Below are 7,612 nucleotides of genomic sequence, written 5' to 3' on the forward strand. Positions count from 1 at the left end.
AATTTTCAGCTTAAAAAAAATTAAAATTACCCAGTTTAATGTTATATAAAATTCTTCTCTATAAAAATTATTTTAAATGGTTAGATTTTTGTTCGATTCAAATCAATATATTCCATTTCGTTTTCCTTTCAAACTTAAGAAATTTTGAGAAAATGTAATAATTTGATGCCTTATATCTGTCAGTTAAGAGTTAATTGAAGAAGATAAGTAGAAAGATATCAGTAGGATTTCCAGGTAAAATGGCAGGCAAGGCACACAGGAGCTCCAAACCAAGATACCAGGAAACAAAGACAGTAGATACAGAAGGTAATTCTCAAAACCTGAGTTAAAAAGGAAGAGATAAAGGGTTACTTCAAAAATCAACTGAAGGAAGAAACTGAATGAAAACATTGCACAAGAGCACAAATTCAGCTGGATTTAGAAGAGGCCTTGGTACTTGGGACATAATTGCTAATGCAATATTGGTCATAACTGAAAGCAGAGAATACCAGAAGGATGTTTATTTGTGTTTCATTTACTATACAAAGTCATTTGATTTCATGTGTCACAACAAATTATCGATGAGAAGAATGGGACTCTCAGAACAGTTAATATTGTTGACATGAAACCCAGACTTAGATCAAGCAGCTGTTGTCTGAACAGAGCAAAAGAACACTGCATGATTTAAAATCAGGAAAGGTATGCATGAACGTTGTATCTTTCCTCCGTACTTGTGCAATTGCTATGCTAAGCAGATCATCTGAGAAGCTGGACCTTATAAAGAGAAATGTTGCATCAGGATCAAAGGAAGATTGATTAATAACTTGTGTTAAGCAGCTGACAAAACTCTGTGTGCTGAAAGTCAAGAAGACTTGAAGTGCTTGCTGCAGAAGATCAAAGACTACAGACTTCAGTGTGGATTACATCTCAATATCAAGAAAACACAGGTCCTTACCACTGGGTCATTAGGCAATAGCACAATAGATGGAAATGAGATTAAAACTGTCAACTATTTCATCTTACAATCAGGACTTTCAGTACCAGCAGTCAGGAAATCTAAAGATATATTGAATTGGGAAAATCTTCTATCAGGAACTTCTCCAAGGTGCCAAAAAGCAATAATGTCGGTTTTAAATACTAAGGTCCACTTGCCTCAAACCATGTCTTTTTCAATTACTTCTTACGCATCTGAAAGTTGGACAGTAAATTAGGATGATAAAAGAAGAATCAATACTGTTGATTTGTGGTCTTGAAGACTACTGCATGTCCCATGAATTGCCAAAAAAAAATAGATAACTATATCTTGTAATAAGGGAAGCCAGGTTGCTACGAGGAAACAAGGCCAGGGAAAGTTCATCTTACATATTTTGGACCTGTTGTTAGGAAAGGTTAGTCCATGAAGAAGGAAACTATATTTTTGGTCAGCAAAGGAGGGTAAGATTCTCAACAAGATGTATTTACATGGTAACCATAACAATGTGCTCAAGTACAGCATGGATGATAAATATGGAACAGGGTAGTGCAGGATTCAGATCCATTGTTCGATGGGTCACTTTGAGTTGTAGTTGAGTCAAGGGCACATAACAACCATGTCTATAAACTTGAGGCTTGAATTTGTTTTTTAAGTCTTTGAACTTGAGAAGTGTCAAACATTTTTTTCCCCTTTTAATTTTCTAATGCTAGTTCTTTGCAAATATTGTACACAGTACTTTAACTACTTGAGACACCCTTTGAAATTTTTGTCCACCTGTTTTACTTTCTCATTTCTTCCCTTTGTTTTGGTCTTTCTATGTTCAAGTACAATTTTTAGAGTTTCTTTTGACATTCATTTTGGTCTTCTTTTTCTTTTGTTTAGATTTAATACATGAGCCTATTTATTTGCCACACATAGAAAGTTCTTTATAATGATCTTTTGCTTTCTTCATGGATGATAACCTTGATGTCGTCACATAATTTATCTGATATTCAACATTCAATTCCTCAGATTTATTCTTGAAATGTTTTGTTTATTCTTTTAATACAGTCAGGACAGATTTAAAGTCATATTTTGTTTCTTTTTTCTCATTCATCTTTTTTTAAAAGCATTTTCATTTAATAATCCTTGACTGTACACAATTCAGTCCTTACATTTCCAGCCTCATTTCCATTACCAAGTCCATATCTTCTGACTAGTAGTCCTTCATTTTCAACTTTTGCATTCCAGTCACCAATTATTATTATTAATGTATCTTGATCACATGTTTGATCTATTTCAGAATGCAAATGTTGGTAAGTTGGTAAAAGTCTTCATTTTCTTCATCTTTGACTTTAGTTGTTGCTGCATATATTTGAATAATAGTTATAGTAACAAGTCTTCCCTGTATGTGTATGTATGGATATTATCCTATCCTTGAAAAAATTGTACTTCAGGAGAGATTTTAAAATGTTCTTTTCACTATGGATTCAATACCATTCTCCCTCAATTTGTCATTCCTGACATAATTTATCATATAATTGTGTGATTTAAAGTGACCAATTCCAATCCATCTTAACTCACTAATGCCAGGCATGTTAATCTTTATGTGTTCCATTTAATTTCATTTTTTTTACAAATTCAAGATTTATATTTTGTTTATTCCATGTTTTGAATGGACATTTGCAATTGTTTCTACTAGTTTTTTAGTATTTTCCAGTGGACATCTCTACTTCCAGTACTGTATCCAACAATGTTTCTCTGTTAGTTGTAAGATTTTCAGAAGCTGATGGCCCATACTACTTCTTTATCAGTCTTAGTCTAGAAGCGTCATTGAAGCCTTTTCAAAGATCTTGCTGCTATTTGAAATATAAGTGAGCTTCCAGTATTACTGCAGTCTGCAAGTTCTACAGTACAGCAAACTGACAGGCAAGTCCTGTACTTACAAAGCAAACTATAAACCTGCAAAATACATACACACAAACTATGAAATAAGAAACAGCATGCAAGTCACGTCTCTCAATATATTAAACTGAGAAATAAGTGCTTTTCCCTTAAGAGCAAGCCATATATAAAATAAGCAAATAACATCATAAAACATTTAAACAAGGAAGCATACAAGTATCAAAATAACTGAGTAAAAAAGCATACAAATATCTTAGAATAACTAAACAAGGAAGCCTACAAGTATCATAAAACAAACATGTATGGTATATGAAAGGCATGTCAAGAGGCGGTACATGCAGTCTGGGACAGAGTTCATGCTGGCGTTCAAGGAGCTTAAGCTGGTCAGCCTAGGAAAAGAGAGTGTCTTTGCCAGTCCAGGTGATGACGGGTGCCTCCCAGTTAGAGGAGGCACTTCTCTAACCTTGGGACTGATTACAGATCGGGAATGGCACAGTCCCCAGGTTCTTGGTGGAATCTTCTAAGAGTGTCTATCTTCAGAAAAAAAGATGGTGCATTCTTGGTCTGTGGTAGAGCTTGGTCTTGGTGGTTTGGATAGGAGAGGAGGTAAGAGATTAGCGGGTGGTTGGGTAAAATACAGCCACCACCTGATGAGCAGTGGAGCGGGGATGGGCAAGAAAGACAAGGAGGAGAGTGAACCTTATCAGCTGTGTGGATACCACTGCTGTAGCCCTCCTAAATTCTTAAGCCACATGTATAGCTGTTTAAGACTGCTGTGGTACACTGTTTACAGTTCTGTGTTCTCTTTCATTTCTTATTTGATGTTTCAATTCATTTTTGTACCCTTTTCAGCTTCTGTGGATACTGCTGCTGCTACTGCCACTAATCTAACTTACATGGTTCACACACTGAGTGGGTAGCTGTTCAAGATTGCTGCATTCCACTATTTATAGTCTGTGTTCTGTTGCCTTCTTTATTTGAGGTTTAAATTCCAACTTTCCTTCGATCAGTTATAGCTTTTACTTTCCTTATGGGTAAAAACTTGAATGATGCAAGAAGTATCAAAACCAGGTAGAAGGAATATGCAGTTATTGTACCAAAAAGAATTGATGAACATTGAATCATTTCAAGATATAGTATGTAATCAAGAACCAATGGAAAGGAAGGGAGTTCAAGTTGCACTAAAGGCATTGGCAAAAATGAAGTCCTCAGGAATTGGTGGAATATCAGCTGACATGTTTCAACAAACAAATACAACCTTGGACATGCTCACTAGTCTATGCTATGAAATTTGGAAGATATTACCAGCTCAATTGACTGAAAGTGATCCATATTTACTCTTATTTTCAAAAAGGAGGAGCCAACAGAATGTGGCAATTATCAAACAGTATCATATATAACTAAGCCTGGGACTCATAGCAACCCTACACACAACAGCCCTAAACCCTGCTCTATCCTGTGCAAATCTTATTGTCTCTGACACACCTACCCCCATTACCCCAGTCACTGAATCAATCAATCTCATAAAGGGTCTTATTCTCTTGTGTTGTCCCTCCACCCTCCCAAGCATGACGTCCCTCTCCAAGGACTGGTCCATCCTTGCAACATGTCCTAAATATGTCAGATGAAGCTTCAGAATCCTTACCTCCAAGGAACAGCCTGGTCTCACCCTCTCCAGGATGAACCTGTTTGCTCCTAGCAGTCCAGGAATATTCAGTATTCTTCTCCAGCACCACAGCTCAAAAGCATCACTTTTCCTTCTATAATCTCTAGCAATATTGTTGAAGATTATTTAAAAATGGTTGGAACAGTTTATTGATAGGGAATTGCCAGAAATTCAATATGGATTCAGAAGAGAGTTACACAAGGGATATCATTACTGATGTCAGGTGGATCTTGGTTGAAAGCAGAGATACCAGAAAGATGTTCTCTTGAATTTTATTGTCTATGCAAAGGCATCTGACTGTTTGGATCACAGCAAATTATGGCTAACATTGAGAAGAATGAGAATCACAGAACACTTAAATGTGCTCATGCAAAACCTATACATAGACCAAGAAGCAGTTTTCAAACAGGACAAGGTAAGAGTGTATGGCTTAAAATCAGGAAAACCAGGGTTGTATTCACTTTCTGGACATATTCAATCTATCTGCTGAGCAAATTATTAAAACATCTTGACTCCAAGAAAAAGAATGTAACATCAAGATTGAAGGAAGACTCCTTAACAAAATGTGCCATGGAGATGACACAAAGTTGCTTACAGAATGTGAAGAAGACTTGAAATATTTACTATAGAAGATCAAAGACTACAGGCTTCAATACAGAGTAAATGCCAACATTAAGAAAACAACAATCTTGAACACTGGACCACTATACAACATTTTGATAAAGAAAACTTGGAAATTGTCAACAATTTTATTTTAATCTCATCCACAACTAACACCCTTGGCAGCAGCAGTCAAAAAATTTAAAAAATAAAAAAAAGTGCTGAATTTGGGATATCTGCTGTCAAAAACTTATCCAAAGAGCAAGGATGTCTGCTGAAAAACTAAGGTGTACCTGATCCAAGCTTAGTATTTTCAATTCTGATGTATCTGAACACCGCCATGTTTGGAACTGAGAAGGGGGTGTGTCAGGGTTGTATTCTCTCTCCATACCTATTCATTCTATATGTTGAGCAAATTATCCTAGAAGAGGTCTGTGGCATCAGGATTGGAGGGAGACTCATCAATAACCTGCACTATGCAGATGACATAACATTGCTTTCCGAAAGTGAAGGGGACTTGAAGCACTTGTTGTAGAAGATCAAGGAATGCAGCCTTCTGTATGGATGCATCTCAATGTCAAGAAAAAAAAGATTTTTACCAGTGAACCAATAGGCAGCATCATGACGGATGGAGAGGAGATTGAAACTGTCAACACCTTCATCTTACTCAGATCCAAAATTAACACCCTTGGTACCAGCAGTCAGGGAATTAGGAGAAGCAAAGATTGCTTGTGTCTCTGCAGAGCCTCCTGACTGGTTCGCTAGACAACGATCGGGATTATTTATGCAGCTGACCCAAACCCAGACCCCATTCCCTGTTGCAGCCACTGTTTGGGCCATGCAGGGCTGTGTTGCTATGCTGCTGCCTGGTAACTCAGAGATCAAGAAATCTACGTTTGTGAATGAAAATGTCCAGAGTATTCTCATCAAGATGACAGGCTTGAATTTGCTAAAGATGTTTAAGCCAGCTGTGCAAGAACTGAAGCCTCCCACCTATAAACTAGTGACCCAGGCATAGCTGGAGGAGGCTACAAGGAAGCAGCTAAAGTCAAGTTAAAATTATCACCAGTTCTGAAGACAGAGTACCCAGAAAGAATGTGTTAGCAGAAGATAAGATTTTGGAAGGAACAGAAGCAACCAAATACGTGTTTACTGACATCTTACAAAGTACTGCACTGGGAGCATTTTATTGTTATCAGAGAACAAAGTGGCACAATATGCAAAGCCTCTTAGGAAGAATGAGACAGGATAATACAAATGTATTTTCCAGAAGATTTCAGAGTTTTGACACTGATAATTCAAGGGAAAAAAATCTTTAAAAAACCATGTACACTCAGCACTGGCATGCTGATGTCCTTAATCTGTGTGTTGCCTAGTATGAGCCAGATTCTATGGAGTATATAAAAGTTCATTACTAGATCTATGAAGATATAGACACACAGGGGATGTATGAATTTTTATGTTCAACAAGACATTTTGGTGGAATGGCTTGGTATTTTGTGAATAAGAAGAAGATTGATGGCTTGATGATTGACCAAATTCAGACAGATTTGTTCGTTGATACCATAAACTTGGTCCAGCTGTACCACATGGTCCATCCACACAGCTAGTCAGCACAGCAGACCAAAGAGCAATTTGCTGAGGGATTGAATTTAAGATCTTTGCAAAAATGAAGCGCAGAAGGTAGAATTATATAGAATTAACACTGTGGGCTTATCAAGATGCATTCATTAGCCATTCTGCAGGTTCCTGAAAGTATTTTTTAAAAATAAACTTAATTTTACTAATTTCTAATAAGGTTTTGTTAATATTGAACCAAAAGGTTTTAAATGTCCAGATTAAAAAGTACCAATTTGTACTGGTTTGGGTTTTTTATTTTATTTCATTTCATTTTTCTTGTGGGGCATCGGGGAGGGCAGGAAGGAAATAAGGAGACAGATGGCACTGAGAAAATCTGCAATTAGGGATCTCTACAACATATTGAAGATTAATCATGTCAGTTTGAGCACTAAGGTGTATCTGATTCAGGCCATAGTCTTTCTGATTACTTGCTATGTATCTGAGAGCTGGACAATGAATAAGAACAACAGGAAAATAATTGATGCCTTTGAGCTGTAGTTTTGGAGAAGAGCACCGAACATCCAATGGACATCCAAGAGTACAGATATATCTTAGATAGGGTGTAGCCAGAGTGCTCTTTGGAGGCAAGAATGATGGGGCTTCGCCTCACATACTTGGGGTAGGTTGCTAGGAGGTGCTATTCCTTGGAGAAGGACATGATGCTGGGAAGGGTGAAGGGTGTGGGTGAAGGAGAAGATTCTCAATCAGGTGGATTGACATGGTGACTCCTGCAATGGGCTCTTGTGTGTCAGGACGTGTGAGGATGGTGCAGGATAGAACAGGGTTCAGATCTTTTCTTCATTGGGTCACTATGAATCACACTTGATAGCACCTAACAACAACAACAACACGAACAAAAAATTATATATATATATATATATAATGTATCC

The 7,612-nt window shown here is 37.1% G+C and overlaps 1 pseudogene; it reads left to right on the forward strand.

The window, feature by feature from the left end:
• The first annotated feature begins 5,940 nt into the window (after nucleotides 1-5,940).
• Nucleotides 5,941-6,855, forward strand: LOC102875962 (annotated as a pseudogene).
• The last annotated feature ends 757 nt before the right edge of the window (nucleotides 6,856-7,612 follow it).

Source organism: Elephantulus edwardii, unplaced genomic scaffold (assembly GCF_000299155.1).
Source record: "Elephantulus edwardii isolate Elephantulus edwardi_28Jun2011 unplaced genomic scaffold, EleEdw1.0 scaffold00119, whole genome shotgun sequence".
Lineage (NCBI taxonomy): Eukaryota > Metazoa > Chordata > Mammalia > Macroscelidea > Macroscelididae > Elephantulus > Elephantulus edwardii.